The 18,420-nt window shown below is 37.9% G+C and overlaps 1 protein-coding gene and 1 long non-coding RNA gene across 3 annotated transcripts in view; both read right to left on the minus strand.

The window, feature by feature from the left end:
- Positions 1 to 18,420, minus strand: part of PDE4B (phosphodiesterase 4B) — a 461,796-nt gene that overhangs the window by 226,271 nt on the left and 217,105 nt on the right. The gene's annotated exons all lie outside the window — the stretch shown is intronic.
- LOC140700604 (uncharacterized) lies at positions 9,099 to 17,203 on the minus strand. The gene is made up of 2 exons (XR_012079034.1): positions 17,032 to 17,203; positions 9,099 to 9,298 (listed from the first exon to the last, which is right to left on the minus strand). It is a non-coding gene; the product is annotated as an uncharacterized lncRNA (long non-coding RNA).

Below are 18,420 nucleotides of genomic sequence, written 5' to 3' on the forward strand. Positions count from 1 at the left end.
GAAAAAATAGACGATCTGATAAATTCCTTCCAGCTCTAATATTTTATAAATTGGTGCGCTGCCAGGGTCCCAGAGACTGATTCAGCTTAGCAATGGAAAATTGAGTACTCATTATGGATAAAGCTCTGTGCTGAGTACTAGGAGAAGGCAGGAGATATAAAAATAATTTAGAAATAGCTTAGAAAGTTAAAAGATGTCAAGGTAAATTCTGTGTTACCACCACATCTCTTCCAATCTGTATACTTAATCTGCTAATTTTTCGGTACTCAAATACAATCAAGGAATGTGTCATTAATACTCAAATACCTGGGTTAATTTTTTCTCTTTCTTTCTTTCCTACCTTTCTTTCTTTTCTAACCTTTACTTCTTTCCTACCGTTCTTTCTTTCTTTCCTACCTTTCTTTCTGGTTCTTTCTTTCCTTCCTTCCTCCCTTCCTTCCTTCCTCCCTTCCTTCCTTCCTCCCTTCCTTCCTTCCTTCCTTCCTTCCACTCTTTCTCTCTTTCTTTCTTTCTCAATTACTAAGAGCTCCTTGAGAAGACTGATGGGACAGGATGCAGCTAGAGCAGCTGGAGTTGTGCATGATCCACATCTACTTATCCATGCTGCAGCCCACACTCAACAATTTTTCTGAATGTCTATTTTACTTCATCCACCAGTGTTTGTCTTCTTTTCCTCCTTAGATATTTTAAAACTCAAAACAGAATTTTCAAAAATCTGATGAATACACAGCGGTGAAGTGGAGGAGGCAGGAGTCTGTCATCAGCTTCTGGAGGACCAGAGCGGGACTGAGGAATCATAAATGATAGGCTGGGCAAGAGATAACACAGGATACAGACATCCTGGGGGCTGCAGTTAAAAGGGAGTCAGAATGAGCCCCAGGCTAGAAAACTGGAAAAGCTGTCAAAAGTATATAGTCTTCCAGATATTTACACCCCCACCCCAATCCTCAGGTAAAACTCAGAAGAGCTCCTCTCAAGAATCAGATGAAACTGTATGGTGAAAGTTCCAGGATGGTTCCAGGTGGTCCTGGGGGCTGAAGAGGAGCCCAGTGCAAAGTACCAAGTTAATGTCCTGCCCACTCACTCTGCCTAATTACCCCAAAGCTAGATCTGCCCTTGCATATGGAGTTTCAAACCAGCATTTTTATTGACTCATTTCGAAATATGAATGGACAGTCAAGAATCATCAGACATTTGAGGAGAGCCTAAAGCATGAGAGAGATCCAGATAAAGAAACTGGAAATAGAGATAATTTGACAAAGTCTTCAAAACTGGGGATGCCCATGCAAGTGAACATCCACGTTGATGAGTGTCTCAGCAGAAAAGTAGGTTAAAAACAACTGCTCTTCTAATGTTCGCCTTATCCCTTGAAATTTCCTATCTTCTGTACGTTCTGTGCATGATGAGCATTCTGTAGTCTGTGCTGAAGAGCCCTAGAACCACTGACTGATACCATCCAAAAAAACGCAATAGAAATAGAATGTTGCCAGTGTGGAATCCTTCTTTGGAGTCCAATAAGTAGATTTGGCAATGTTAATTTAGAATATCCAAGGGCAGTTTCAAAGAAGTGGTAAGTATACAATCCTGAATCTACTGAACACAAGAATTTGGACAAAAGGGCACTGTCCTTAGTTTTTAAAGCAGGGATATTTTACCAGGATTCCCTACACCTCAAGCAAAATATGCCAACACCCAACCCTTTCTGCTCAGACTCCAGCCTTCCAGAGCAATAATTTAATTAGTCCATCTGCTCAGCGAATCAAAAAGGAGGAAGGGATTTTCAGACAATGGATGTGCCCATGGAAAGTCCCCCCAGTTTCTGTAGTCTATTTTCTGTATCAGACAATTTTGAATTTGATCAACATGTTATCAATTTCCTAGGGTCTGATTAACTCACCATCAGGGCTTACATTCAAATTTTGGGCCTCAACTTTGGATGAAGTCACAAAAATGTTGTCATTCTGGGTTGTCTTGACTGGATAGCTAGGCTGCTCCTTGCTTGGCAATATCTTCTGTATTTAGTGTGCATTTCTCTAGAACAGTGATTTTCAATTTTGGCTGCACATTAGGATTATCTCAGGAATTGTTACAAAAAATTCTGATGCCTGGACCATCTCCAGATATTCAGTTTATTTGCTCTGTGGTGGGACTTGGCATTGATGTTTTAAGTGCTTTCCAGGAGACTTAAAAGTAAGCAAGAGAAGAGAACCACTGCTCTGAGGTAAGTCACTGAGGGTCAGGAGTTTAGACTAATACTGGGCTGCTCACAGCTCATCGTGTAGCTTATCACCCATTTTGTATATCAATATTATCAGTATTTTTCACATTCACTTTTTGCCCCATGACCAGACGATTTCAACATGGTGAAATTATGGGGAGAAAGACTGCTACCTGACAGATAAAATAATTTTTGATGCCTGGAACTTCTCAAGAACAGATTGGATCGTAAACTCCCTAACCTCAGAAGGCTTTGAGTTGGACGAAATTAATTCAATATTTTCTGTGGGCCACTGTATGCAAGGAGATCCAAAAATGAGTTAGACACAGCTTCTGTTTTCAGAGAGTTTTCAATGTAAGTTTCCTTCTCATTCTAAGCTTGTATAATTTGCACATCAATTATTTTATTTTTATCAGACTAATAAAATTCAGAACTAGGCATTAGTACTCTCTGCCTTTTCTTGAATTTCACTCTCCTTTTAAAATCTACTTTATTTTTTGATACTCTTAATGGCTACCTCTTACTGGCTATAAAACCTGAGGCAACTTAAACACTCTGAACTTTAGTTTCCTCATTTTTGAGAATGAGTTCATAAGAGTGAAAATGCCTACCCTCAAAAGATTCTTGCAAGCATTAAATGAATTATGCATATAATGTCCTCAGCACAATGCCTAACACAAAGTACCTAGTAAATGTTAATTATTGTCTATCACTCTCAAAACAATATATTCAATGCATAATTTATATCTCTTTTTTCCTGCTATTATTAGAGTTTTTTTTAAAGATGAGATATTTATGAGAATTTCTCTAAGTCACTGACAAGACCTCTATGGACGGTATATGCAGTAATAAATTTTTGTATTTTTTTAAAAAGATATAAAGTGGGAAACACCTAACAAATGAAATTAGGGTGGCAGTTAATCTAGTTAGAAGTGCTGCCTAGACAGACATCCAACACACATTTTATAATCAGATGTTTCATTTTCTTCTTCACATTTGAGCTCTTCATTCTCTTAGAGCAGCTGTATAATTCAATGATTAGAATTATCTTATTACAGACGAGCACTGTGAATGTAAAACACATGCATGAAAATAACAGGACCTTGTATTAGGAAATGATTACAACACAGAGCAGCAACAGCAATTTTGTACTCATTTGTCTTGATGAAACCCATTGCTGTTTTATAAGTCATTAGATATTTCCCAACTCTGCAAAATAACGGAAATTGATGTTTTCCCTCACAAAATGCTAGTTAAAGAAAAATTTTGACGGCAATTGTGATTGTAAATTGATCACAAGCTTTGAAATACCAAATGCAAACAAAGCAGTTCAAAGCCTAAGACATCTGGAGTAACACAGCGATGCAACTCCGGGTGGCTGGGCTTTTTTTTTTTTTTTCTTCTGCAGTCATGCAGAATGTTCTAGTTTGGTAAACAGTTTAACCTTTTTGCACGCTATCTGCACGTTTGATTCAAATCCATGGGGGAAAGCACTTTTCGGTGCTTGAGAATTCTAAATGAGAATCCCAATTTTGTTTCAAAAACTTAACATCGAGGGAGAGAAGGAACAAAAAAGGAATCTTGGCCACTTCAGATGCTGTCCCAATCGCTAAGACAAGCCGGAGTACAACCTTATTGTTCGGGGGCAGCACCAGATTCGGAAGGGGAAGACCCAGTTTAAGTTCTGTTCTGCTCTTTACTTGCTGTGCGGCCTTGGGAGTGTTACCACATTTCCCTGAGTCTCTGTTTCCTCCTCTGTAAAGTGGGGAGGACACTACCTCCTCCGTGGAGGTGCTACGGGGATTTGTCAGTCCTCTGTAGACTGAAAACATTTTAAATGATTAAATATGACAAGGTGTGGATGTAGCAGTGCTAGAGGCATGTGAGGAAACTCACACGACGGCAGAGACAAAGGGGACTGAGTCTGTGTCGCAGTCAGGCAGTATGCGTGGCAGAGGTATCGTGCAGCTGGGTGCATCCTCACCTCCACGTTTGTGATCGTCGCCTTGGCTGTGTCCGTTAAATGAGAACCTATGTGACATATCTGGCTCACGGGAGACAGCCAGCAAGTCTCTGCTTATCCACTTTCAAGTACTAACCTATGACTTATTTTTGCTGTGTTTAGATGGTTATTTAATGAATTCATTCAACACACCTACACCAAAGCTCTGTTGGTGGAAAAAATATATATAATTCTATTCTCATTAAGGTTTGGGGTGAGACAGACATCCGATAAATAATTTCCCCAAATACACAAATTATAAATTGTAATAAATACGCTGAAGGAAAGGTACTAAAAAGAAGCAACACAAGAGCGTCCAGTGTGGAAGAGAGAGGGATGATTTCAACCTCTTTATGACTACTTTGATTTTTCAAGCACATCTCCCTTTTCACTACAAACAAACTGAAGCTTCTAAGTATGACTCGGTAGTTACAGTTCTTTGTCATCCTTCCAGCATCTCACTCAATTATTTGCCCAGAATAATTACTCAGTGTATATATAAAGTGATCAGCTTGTAGCACACGCTGCTCTTGTGGTCACTGCACTTGTGATTTACCAGGATTCGCCCTTGGATAAACACAAAGGTCCTAAAACGGCAGCCTTCTAGAGTCATTTAGACACATACGTTAGGGGTTTCCAGTATAAAAGATCATCCCTGCCAAAGATGCTGGGGCCACTCAGCTGCTTCATTCTGCAGGAAATGCTGATTGCCGTGAACTCTGAATGGCTCTCTTCTAGTAAGAAACCATAACCAGATGATGCAAAAATACCTGATTAAAGGAGGTATGAGCCCTTCTCATCAACCACAAACCAGGCCAAGCCAAGCGGATCTTAATGAACGTATCACTTGTCCATCTACTGCCAGTGAGAAAGGTGAAACAAGCAGAGGCAGTGCCCTCCTTCTCCAAGCCCCAGTCCACGTGTCATCACACCTGCAAACGTTTCCGTGACATAAACAAAGCCCTAGACTATAATGAGTCTGACAATTATGCTCATTTGGGCTGAAAAGGCAGAGAAAGATGATTTAAGATCATGTTTGGAGACACCTCAGTGGCAACAGAAACAAAAAATTCACTATAATTAAAAAAAACACAAAACAAAACAAAACCCAACTTGCTCTGACAGATTTCTGTATATTGACTAGTTCTGTTGTGCTGGATGTTCTGTTTGCTTCCTCCACATGCCCTCTCTATCCCTCCCTACTCTGCTTTATGCTACAAAAGGAGGCTCACCAGGACTTACATCATTTGGCTCTCCTGCCCCAACTTCTCTTTGTGTCCAGCCAGTGGGGAGTGGAGGCAGGACTGGAGAGGCATTTATTATGACTCCAGGCTTATATCTCAAGAACCACTGAAAGGCTTATCTATTTAGACGGCTAGCTCCACTCAGCCTTGCATGGAACGTCTCCCTCCCCTCTCCTCTTGAGGCTTAGGGAACACGAAGGGTATAATTGTTTCTAACCTGGCAACTGAACCATCCTTGGTGGCTTTCTTTATGCACCTCTGTATAAATCTTTTTATAAATCTCCTGAAATTATCCTAATTCGGGAGCATAACCTGTTTTCCATTAGAATCTTGGCTAGAGAGAGAGAGAGAGAGAGAATTTTAAATTAGAGGAAAGTTCACATATATTAATGTACCACTTTAGTTTTTAGATGGAAAAGAGGGAAAGTTGCTTACACAGAGTGACAAAGCTAGTGGCAAAACAATACCTGAGGGTGTTTTTATCAACTAAGACAGTGCTATAATGCAATAGTTCTTAAAGTGTGAGCCCAGACCAGCAGCAACAGCATCATCAGGCAATGTATTAGGAAGGCAAATTCAAAGGCCCCACCCTAGGCTTTGGATCAGAAATTCTGGGGTCGGGACCAGCAGCCTGTATTTCCCAAACCCTCCAGGTAGCTGAGGGCTACTTAGGTGAGGTGAGTCTGATGCATGCTAAGTGTGATAATCACTGCGTTAAGGTACCATTCTAATACCAAACATATGAGATAAGAGAAAGCTCACTAATTCAGGCTATTATGGGAGAAAGTTCATTTTAACAGAACGCTAAGTTAAATAACAGTCTTAAAACAGAAACAGGTACACCAATGTTCACAGCAGCATTATTCATAACAGCCAAAAGATGGAAACAACTCAAACGTCCCACAGATGGATGAGTTAACAGAATGTTGTATATACATACAATGGAATATTATTAAGCCTTAAAAAAGAAGGAAACTGTGACACATATTACAATGTGGATGAACCCTGAAGACATTATGCTATGTGAGATAAGCCAGACACCAAAGGACAAATATTGTAAGATTCCACTTACAGGAGGTCCCTAGAGTAGTCAAATTCATAGACAGAAAGTAGAATGGTGGTCACCAGGGAGGGGCTGGGAGGAGGGGAATGGGGAGTTACTGTTTAGTGGGTAGAGTTTCACTTCACGAGGATGAAAATCTTCTGGAGATGGACGGTGGTGATGGTTGCACAACGTGAATGGACTTAATGTCACTGAACTGTACACTTAACAATGGTTAAAATGGTAACTTTAATGTTATGCATATTTTACCACAATAAAAAAAAAGAAACAGGTATCAATTTTTTTAAAAATGCCCAAAGTAACTGCTAGAAAACTATTTCAAGGCTTATCTCAAATAAAGCTTTTCTTTTTTTTTTTTTCAAGTGGACACGGAGAGTTTATTTTGTAGAAAAGCAACATCTAGAGAACACCACATGAGCTAGTATGTCTAAAGTACTTTATGTAAAAATGACAATTTGCTCACAATGACAAGATTGAAGCACTGAAAGCCACCAAAGTACTTTCACATTCCAAGAAGTCAAATTATACCTAGTATGGATTTAATGTGTATAAAAGGTTTTCTTAATGAATCTTGGCTTAATGAGTCTTTTCCTGTTGGTAAGAATCTGGCACATCTTAAATCTTTGATCCAAAAAGCATCCTCATTTCATCATTTACTTATAAATAATTGGCTAAAGTGGATGAAAGTGCTCTGTTTTTATCACATAGTTTATTTCTCATGATAATCTGGGTTGTTATATTTGATTCATAGACGTTACAAAGGAATCTTCAGCCCTGTTCACATTGGTCCGTACTAATCAGCTTGTGACTTATCTAACCCTGCTTATCCAAAACCTCAGAAGTCCCCAGCCAACTCCTCACAAGGCAGGCAGGATGACAGCTGCTGTGGTATCAGTGGTGGCGGCTATAATAGTAGCTGTCATCATCCCAGCGGTCGTCGCAGTAGAAATGGCTGATATTTTACTTGAGTGCTTACTACATACTAGACATTGTTTTAGTTGCTTTATATGTATTCACTCATTTAATTGCCTGACAACTATGTGTGGTAGACACTATCTTGTAAGCTTCACAGAGGTTAAATAGTATTCCCAAGTTTACCCATCTGGTTATTGCGAAAGACGAAAATAGAGATGGTTTGACTTCAGAATCTATGCTTCTTAGCCATTAAGCATCACTACTACCCTTAGTAATGTCTACCACGTACGAGGCACTCACTGTGTGCCAGGAAGCATACTAGGTGCTTTTTCATACATTATCTCAGAAAATCACACTGAAAAGTTGGAGACACGATTGGTGGAGTCTGTTCATCCATTACCCTCTTTAAAATATACCTGCGGCCAGGTATACACACTGGAACTCTCCCAATCTAGTTACAGCTGCTTAAGTTGGAGGCAGTGAGGAGCGCTGAGCTCCTGTAAACACCTGCATTTCCACTTCTACACTTAGAAACATGACAGAAGTTACTATTTTGACTATGTCCCTTGGTTACTATTGTCTCAAACTCTCATCAATCTCTGCTTTTTATTGAAAACCTAGGTTTAAGTAATGATTTAAAAATCAGGATCCTCTCCACCACTGACTGATCTTCATTTATGGACACTTCCAAAATGTTTTGCTAGAACAACTGGGTTTATATAACTAGTCCCAAAAGTGGTGCTTGAAATTTACAATAAGGCTAACTTTTCAATTGAAAAGTGTTGACAGTGAATGACTTGACCTTGCTGCAGCCAGACACATCAGATCTCTTTATCTAAGAGTACTCCACAGAAATTAGCTGAGTCATCATGGATCATTTCAGAAAAAGTCCTGTAGATCTGACCTCTGACAGTCTACCGAAAATACCTACTGCAAAAATCCTGGCAACGTTCATACAGCCGTCTAACTTCACCTACAAAGCTGTTATGCTCAAAGAATTATCCCATCATCATCAATTGCATGTGTATTCTCACACACATATTTGGCAAAGAAACTAAGAAACAAACAAAAAAAATTTAAGAAGTTTCCCGAGACACCTGTTGGTGTATTTTAGATATATCGCCACCAAGATTATCTAAGATAATTTCACTAACTTTATATCCTAATTGCAAAGCATTAATTACCTTCTGCCTTATGATCAGGTACAATGATTAACAAGGGGTGTTAAAAAACTTTTTGGTTATTTTGGTCAGTACAGATTTCATTTCTCCACCAACGTGGTCAGGATATTGGGCAGAAAAAAGGTTGATGAGGAGATTAATAGGATGAAAGTAATGCTGTGAGGACAGAGACTTTTTATATGATCAATGGTTTGACTTAAAGTTAGTAAAAAACTAGAAATTAGGCAAGCTAATTCCATTGAAAAGTGATATTAAATCATTTGTTTGACTTGATTTGTCAGTTGCATCAAAATAATTTAAAACATTTCTGTACGTAGAAACTGAATACTTTGGATATTATGCTCACTAAATACCTGCAAGTACATAATACCATAATATCATGAATAAAAGGCACTAAAATGAATGTGTATCTTTTTAAAAAAATACAAATGAAATGTCTGAACATTTCAACATAATAAATGTAGAGATTTGCCACTGTTGTTTTATGTTGACATTTATTTCATAGCAACAAGAGCTGCAGAGCAGCTTTTACTGTCTTGGGTTGACACTTATACAACAGAGATTGATCATGTTCACCTGGTAGCTTAGAACGGTTTTGTATTCGATGGTATCCAATTTGTCTTCAAAAAGCCTTGCTTTACCCATCTCATAAAAGCTTCAGAATCAGGAAAGCTCCTAAAGGGAAAAACACCAACCAATAACTTGGTGTTCTGCCTAGAAATGAACACATCTGCATGACAGCATACCCTCTCCTGAGGCAAGGAATCAGCAAATAAAAAGTCTTTTTGGTTGCCATGCTGGACTCGGCATGAAGTCTCGTGGGAAGATGGGTATTTTTTGCCGGTTTCTATACGATCCAAACAGCTTAAAACTTTTTTTTAAGTGCCAAAACAAAAATAGTTTTCAACTTCACTGGACCGTAATCTTGAATAAGTAGGGGGAAGTGTGCTGGCATTAACAACCCAAATTCATTACTGTGCTTTTCTCCTATATTGAAAATAATGAATGATGACTATCAATCTTAATTTGTATGTGGTGTGTTGGTATGTTGTTAGGCATTCACAGTGGGCTATGACTTCCCATTTCCTGGAAAGTAATGGAGCATATGCTTTACTATAAACAGATTTTGTAATGAAAAGTGAATTTCACTCAGAGACCACTTGGAAGCCTAAAATGTTCTGACAGATTGCATGGGGGGAAATATATCTATATAGATGATTCACTGGGTTTAAAGGCTATCATAGAACTCAACGTTATAGAATAATATTGTGTGTTTATGTGTACCTATTAGCTTGTTTTTCTCTACGGTTTTAATACCATACTGAAAACTATGAGTGTTGAGTGAAAAAGGTTGCCATGATCTTCACTAGAAAAGCCAAGTCTTCTTCTAGAGCTTTCCCATGCTAAATCGATGTCTAGACTCCATCTCTATGGACATGCACAGAAAAATATTCGACTTCACTAAAAGAGGAACTCTAAGGCCATTTTTCAGTGGCAGACATGCTGGTCCCATTTCAGAAGTTCAAGATACAAAATAAGAAGCAGGGCAAGACCAGGAAGTTTGATAAAAACCAAAGGACAAAATCTTTTAAAGTTCCAGCTTTTTGGAGGAATGCACTCAGCATCAGCCTTGCCGCAGGTCCTTGAGCTTCCTCAAGGTCTAGAAAAGGAGGAAGCAATGTGAAGAAGCTCATGCAAGGCAGCATTGTCTCTAATTCTAGGATGCTCAACAGTATCAAGAACTCATTTTAGCTTTTACATAAAGAGTCAGAGTCATTCTCTGGAAGGAGATGCCAATTTTTAACATAATCAACAATTTACAAATAGGATTACAATGCACTCCTATAACTAAACGAAATAATCTGAGGGAGCAAAGTGGTTTTAGTCTATTGCTAATAACAAACCCTCACTTATCCGTTTTAGAAAATACTATTTTCATAACGAACCATAAAGATCTTTCCTTCTATAACATTAATTTCTTAAAAGGTAAGACTATGGTTTATTCTCTGGAATATCTACCTCTAAGAGGAAAAATGTTACTATTGTAACAATATTTAAGGCAAGATATTTAAATAATTTGGAGCCAAAGAAGGCCGGCATGTTAGTGAATTAAATGGGAGGTTTTGGACTTCCAGACCTGGCCACCATCAACTTTGCATCTTGGAGAAAGTCATGTTCTGACACAGGAAAGTAGGGCTCAGTTTTTTCATCTGTAAATTGAATAAGTGGGTCTAAATGATCTTGCAGGCCACATCTATATATAACAATAAAAGATTTTGGTTTGCTTCATTTTATTGAATTACATTAAACAAATACACAAGGCAAATCAAAATATAGAAAAGAGATCTATTTTGCAGGCATGTTAGCAAAAGGATATTAGAATAAACTCAGATATTTTCTCATAAGTTGAAAATGTATGATTAAAAGACCCTAATGGTAACCTAAAACATCAGAGAGTCTCAAGTACAATAATACTGCTCACTTTACCAGCTATACCCACAGCAAATTTAATCCCATTACTTCCCATGTGCTGCTGGAATAATCATTTCTGAGTTACAGGATTTAGTCTGTCTGGGACTAGTTACATTTTCATAACATTCAAGAAAAAGAACACTTAGGTAGACATAACTATTCTCCCTGACAATATAATGCAATAAATTCAAAGCAGAGTAACAGCACAATGCAGAATTTTTTTTCTTAAAAGCAAACAGAGGGAGGGTGTAGCTCAGTAGTAGAGCATGTGCTTAGCATGCACGAGGTCCTGGATTCAATCCCCAGTATCTCCGTTACTATAAAGAAACAAACAAACAAACAAACCTAATTTACTAACCCCCCAAACAAAGCAAACAAATCAAACAAAAAACTCAAAGATCTTAGTGTGTAAGACTAGGGTTTATTTGAATTAACTACTAGAATCAAAGTATAAGAACTCAAAAGCTTAGAGTTTAGCCACAGATAGGTAACAGCAAAGGCTTTGAGGCATCCTGATTCAGCAATTATGCTTTTTAGGCACGTGCAATTAAACTCTACACCCAGAATACCCGCCATACCAACAACAGCGAATTTGGAACTTGTATTCTGGATGAGTTCTAATACAGCTGGCCAGCAGTGGGAAGTTCTAGCAAGCTACAGATAGTTTAGGCTAAACTTAAAATGTCTGTAATCAGATGAAAAAAGAATTCATTTTTTTTATTCATTCATTGGTTGATTAGGCAAATACTTATAAAGCATTTACTTTCCTAGGCACTATTTTAGGAACTATGGGCGCTGTGATAAACACACCAAAGCTCCTCCTCCCACAGAGATTACTTTGAAGTCAGGGAGAGAGGAAAAGAAACATATAAGTATATAATATTTGGATGGTGACAAAAGCCACGAAGAAACATAAAGCAGGATACATGTTTGGCACTGAGGCAAATTGACTTTAATAAATTCAATGCCTGTTCACTTAAGGATTCAAGATAGGAAGAAAGGATATGTTCACTGGCTTTGGTCTATCAGCAATGGACCTCCATTTTATCAAGGTTTACTCAATGCCAACTATATGTCCAGCATTGTAAAGATAAAAAATTTTACTCTTTCATTATTTATAAATGTATATTCTGATATTAAAAATCATAATAACATTAAAAGGTATTAGAAACAACAAAGTTGAAATAAGAGTCCAAGCTATAAAGATACATTAAACGGCATCTATTAATTTATTCTTTCAAATTGTTCAAGATTTTTTACTAAGTCAGAAGCAAAAGGTCTGAGAATTAGATTTAGTTCAGAACTTCTTGGCAACAAAGGGGGTAAAAAAGTGATAGGAGGTATATTATGGTAATTAAAGTTTCTGTGTGTGTGTACATGTGTGTGTGCAATGCACACACGTGTTTCAACAGAAGGTGCAACACGTTTTTCTATGCCCTTCATGAAAGCTATAAGCTTTATACAATTAAGTGAAGCCATTTATGGAAGTGTTAAATGAAAGTACTCCAGCTAAAATGCTGTTTAGCCTATAATGAAAAAGAATATGAAAATGGATATGTATATGTATATGTATGATTGAAACATTATGCTGTACATCAGAAAGTGATACAACATTGTATACTGATTATACTTCAGTTAAAAAAAATTTCAATACTTTTTAGTGCTCTAACTTGATGCAGAAATGGAGCCTAAAATTTTAAGAACAAGCTTATTCATTATAAGCTGTAGATTACCTTTCCTGAATGTTAATGTATTAATATTCTTGAGTGTTTTCCTTGGATCCTAGAGAGCAACAATTCACCTAACCTCTTGAAGACTCACCAGCAGTGATGATGTTTTGAACTAGTGATGGACAGAAAAAACTCAGGCTGCATATGCAACATATATAGGTTTAAAAGATGATGTTTGATTTCAAAGTTACTGTATTCGGATCCTCTGCTTCTGACCACGATGGGATAACGAATTAATCCTTCCAACTCAAGCAACTAGACAACTGGAAAAAATTATAAAATATGGACTGTGATTCCTTCGAGGGGGTAAAATAAGCCAGGTGAGTCCAATGAATGCCCAGAGTATAGCCTGAAGGTAGCTGCCTGCTTCAGTTCAGGGAAAAGAACCCAGACAGCTCAGCATTCTCGCTGAGTTGAGAAGATCAGAGTTTAGGGAGGGCAGGAGGGCTAGTAATTGCAAAGAGGGTATTAGAAACAAGGGAGCTGAACAGAGACAGAGCTCCAGGGTCTCCGGAGGGTTTTCCGGTGAGTCTGGCTGAATACTGACATGATTATGTGAGAGAAAACCACCCAAGGCTGAAGAAAGGAACCTCAGTGTGAACAATTCTCAGAGTTCATGCAAAGCTAATCACAATTCATGTTTCCATTAACTATTGTGATGACACAGAGTATCAGTATGAGTCATCATTTAATTATCACCATAATGGTGAAGGTTAACTAACCTTAGACTAAAGGCTACTGTGAGCCCAATTTAACTAGTTTAAAAGCAAGTTTCAAAAGAATCAAACTGATTCCAAGAAGCTTAACTATGCCAGAAAAAGTCTATCACTATTTCAAAGAACACAACAAAATCCAGCAGCAAACAATGTAAAACCCAAAATGTCCAGCATCAATAAAAAGAAAGGAAAATAAGACCAATAAACAGAGGGAAAAGAACAATCAATAAAAAGACCCAGAAATAACAGAGATAATGGCATTTGCAGAGAAGGACCTTTTTAAAAAGCTACTATGGATATGCTATAGATATGTGATATAATTTTTCTGACCTTAGTTTCCTCTCCTGAATAATGATTGTCCATTTAAAATTGCCTCATATATACTTTTTAAAATTACCTCAAAATACTTGGTGCTGCGTCAGGAATTTTAAATCATTATTTTCTCTCTACAACATAATTTAGCAAGTAGGATTGTCTGAATTTAAAGATAAGCAAACTAAGACTTAGAGAAATTAAGCAACTTACTCGAGATCGCAAACTTCTAAATACAGAACTGAATTTAAATAAAGGTTCTCTTAGTTCAAAAAGCCCACGTACGTTCTACTAGAAAGCATTCGCTCCCAGGGTGGAGTTTAGACTTGATGTTCTCCAAGGATTGATGATACTCTGCAGCACAAAGTAATGATCAAGAACTCAAATTCTAGGGTCATTAGGATAAGGATGAAATGCTACCCCTGCTTCCCAAGGATTTTCTCTTGGGAAACTTACTGAACCATCCATCTCATTTTCTTCATACTGTTTAGTATGGAATGGTTAGATGTAAAGATTCTGGAGTCAGACTGCCCAGGTTCACTGTTTATTTTTCATGTGATCTTGGGAAAATTACTTAACCCCTGTGGTCCTCAATTTCCCACATCTTAAAAAAGAGGCAGTAATAGTAACTTCTGCAAAGGCTGTGAGGACAAAATAAGTGAGTATGATTTAGGCATCTAGAATTGCAGCTGGTTCAATACATGCTCACTATTATCACTGTGCATCCAGATGACTTTGCAGATCACTTTAAATTATACAATTCTGCAATTTTACAGTTTATAAATTATTGTGCATCAACAGTGACCCATCTTCCCTCTGAGTCTGTTTGTGTCTTTTCGTTAAATAATTCTGAAATGATTCTCAAAGTTTGTCAGCTGAGAGTGATTTTTAGTTTTTAGACAATTAAATCCTAATACAAAAAAGAAATCGCTTTTAATACAACTGTCCAAACCGAAAGCAGACTTGGATGTGTACGTTTTCTGCTCCAGAGACTCATTTTTGGGGTGGGACACCTGTGAAGGTGTCTTCTGTTACACAAGGACTATAAGCACAGTTTATTAGTTTGAAAAGTCATTAACCACTAAGTTTTTTATAAAATCTTAAGTGCAGTCCTTCTTCTAACCTTCCAAGCTGCTGTCTCTCACAGTCTGCACTTGTTATCCCCCCTGCCTTGAATCCCCTCGCCCCACATAGCACTTCCTAGCTTCCCTCAGGTCTCTGATCCGAGGTCACTTCCTCAGAACGTCCTTCCCTAACTATCTTTTACTGCTCTCATCCATCTGTTTTACTTCATATCATATATCACTCCCTGATTATGAATTATAATGAGTTCCCTGTGTTTTATGTGTGTGTGTGTTTCGTATGATTTCAAAGACTTTGTTCAAGGTAGCATCCACAATACCTAGAACCATGCCTAGCATAGAGAAGTTCAATTAAAAATTACTGAATGTATGAATGCGCTTCAGAGGTCCAAACGACCTCTTGGCCCCTTCTGGTTTTAAATGTCTGACTGTAATTTAAGGGACATAAAGGTAAACTGCTTTGTTACCCTTCCTCTTGGTACAGAACTAAAATCAAATTACAAGTACATCCATTTCAAAATGATTGCTAAACAAGCAATTTTCAGGATAATTCAATAAAGTTCCTTGAAAAATAAGGACATAAATAAATGCTTGTATTAAAAAAGAGTTAAGAAATTTCCTTCAGCTAAATTAGGTTTACTGTTGCCCATTTTCTAGAAGCCTCAGGAAAGCAAGACTAGAATAAGTCTTTGCCTCCTTCATTGCTATCAGACACAATATAAAGGGTATCTTGATAACAAGACACTCTGACCTGAACTATAGCCTAGAAGAGTGGAATTATGATGTATCAGCCTGAAAAAAAGAACAGCTTTTGGAACCCAAGAGTGTCCTAGATTCTAACCTCAGCCTCACTGTTATCATGTCATGTAGGGTGTGTTATTTACAGTCCTTACTCCTCAATCTCTTAATATTACAAAAAGAGAAAATAATAACCACCTTGCCTTCTGCCTGCTCAGCTCTTCATATCTAAATGTTACATCTTCTGAGATATTTTCCCTGTCAACCCTGACCCCAATCGGCATAGACTTCCTTGTTAAACTCATGGCATCATGTAGCCTGTCTCTACAGTATTTATCAAAGTTGTAATTTTATTTTTGTCTGTGCTGTCATTTAATTAATTTATAATTCCCAATAATTTCATTTTTCAAGCTCCTTGAGGCAGGAATTATGTTTAATTTTATTTACCATTTTACTCTGGACACAGCACACAGCCTGGCTCATAGCAGGTCCATGATAAATACCTGAATATGTATAAATGGATATTACACAAAAAAACCAGACTGACTCAAAATTTAAAATTCTTACATACAGAATTCACTATATTGTTCTTCTTTTCCAAATGTCCATTACTTTAGCCTGGTGAGCCCCATAAAAAATCTTAACTTCCACAGGAAAAAGTAGAAGAGCCCTTGGTCACTCATTAATTCAATCTTTCATGTTTATCACAAGCCACATCCTACCATAGGCACTGAGGATGCAAAAATGAATAGTAAATGTGGCACAAATACCACTTCTAACTGTACAAGCTTCTATTTCCTTCTGCTGCTGCCATATTATGGATTTTAGGTATACCACCAGTGAATACAGCTACCCAGTATAGTTCTTTTTTAGAAATGAATATAGAAGGGAAAAACAAGTATGTAAGAATGGTTAATGCTGGCCATGCTGGCACTGGAAATTTACTGGTCAGTGTAAGTCACCAGTTATTTAATGGACTCCACCAGCAGCCCGTCACACTGCCACCCACCTAAGCCTCTAAAATGTACTTAATCAGTGAAAACAAGGCAGTATAATTGGGTCTGACCCTTGAGCAACTACAGCGCTGCTCTCTTCATAAATGGCCTCGCATTTAATCATTTAAAAGTGTCTAAATTTCATCTGCTGGGTATGTCTATGGGTAGAAGCTAATTAGGAAAAGTATCCTAATTTCAGAGAAAATAATTAGGATTGGGCATATTACAAAAACAATGAAAAAGGACATGTAATCTAACACGTGATTTTACTTTGTAACCTCCACATAATCTCTTACTAGAGTTATTAACACCCATGGGGAAAGAGTTCTTCACTATAAACAGAGACCCTCAGCGAGCAGTAACCTGAATTTTTTGGAACCTCATTCTTTAGAAGGAGGGTTTTCTTCCGAGCTTCTGATGTTGCCCACAAGAGTTATGTCGTTGCTTATAACCAAGGAAACCACAGGAAACTTGGTTGCTAGGAAACCACTGAATTGTCTCCATGAAGATCACCACAGTAGGCTTGGCTTGAACAGAACAGATGCTAGGAAAATAAAATTATGAAGTTACAGTTACTTTTTTTCCAACCTAGGATGCCTCTTTAATTGCCAGTTAAATCTTTTCACCTAGGAGGCACTGTTTGTCATTTCTGAAAGGCCATCACACAGGTAGAGCGGGGAGCCACGCCAGGGTGCGGGCGGGGCTGCAGGAGACGGGCACTGCATGGTGTGTGAGTCTAGGCTCCAGGGCACACATTTTTCCTTTTCCCAATTAATTTAGCTACCTAGAGAGGGGATGTAGTGACAGCTACTGTCACCTCAACTGAAAGACAGATCATTTAAAAAACACGTACACTTGCAACTGAATATTTTCAGACCTATGACTTCCAACGTTCTCTAGTATGCTTTTATGCAGAGTAGAAGCCCATGCTTCTTTCCTAAAGATTTTAAATTGAATTGTGATGACTCAGTATAAGAACAAAGAAATAGCTAACCTCAGCCAAGTTTCTGAATCGTCCAACGTAAGTCCCTCTTAGAAAATAGGGCAACCCAAAGTTCCCTTCAAACGGCGTACTTATTTTCCTGTGACCTGTCCTTCCCGCCATGGTATTAGTCACGTATTTTATAAATCTATCTAAACCTGTTTAGACTCTAAATATATTTCCAGCCCGTACCATCCCTGGAAAAAAAAGAAAGGCTTTATAGCCTGACTGCAGCATCCCAGGAAGTGATATTTCTTTTTACAAGCCTCAAACCCAACTCTCTAAAGGTAATTCTTCTTTCTACTATTTTAGAACTATATTTACATTACTCACACTCTTGTCTTTCCCCAGTTCTGCTACCTCTATGTTTGCCAAGGTCACTTTGCCCCAAAGTTGCCAGCTCTTCCACAAAACCAAATTCTTTTTTGTTTTTCAAAATGAAGTTATGGGATGCAATTCCGATCATCCTTTCTTCGGTTGGCTGCGAGTTAAGTTTCTCAGCCGCACAGACTCAAGGGCATGCCTCTCCAAGTGTAAATTTAGATTTTCAATTGATATTCAAACGGATAAAAATCTTCCATAAACTTTACCCTGTGAGCAGTGATCCTGTGGGCCCACTGGAGGCTTGTAAATAAGGGGGATGATATAAGCAGATAATCACATCATGATAGATAACTCTGATGGCTGGATGACAAGATGTGGTGTGAGATTACATTGGAAGTAAACAGCGTAGTTAAGAAACTATTTGTGTATGTCAGAACACACACAAG

Source organism: Vicugna pacos, chromosome 13 (assembly GCF_048564905.1).
Source record: "Vicugna pacos chromosome 13, VicPac4, whole genome shotgun sequence".
Classification (NCBI taxonomy): domain Eukaryota; kingdom Metazoa; phylum Chordata; class Mammalia; order Artiodactyla; family Camelidae; genus Vicugna; species Vicugna pacos.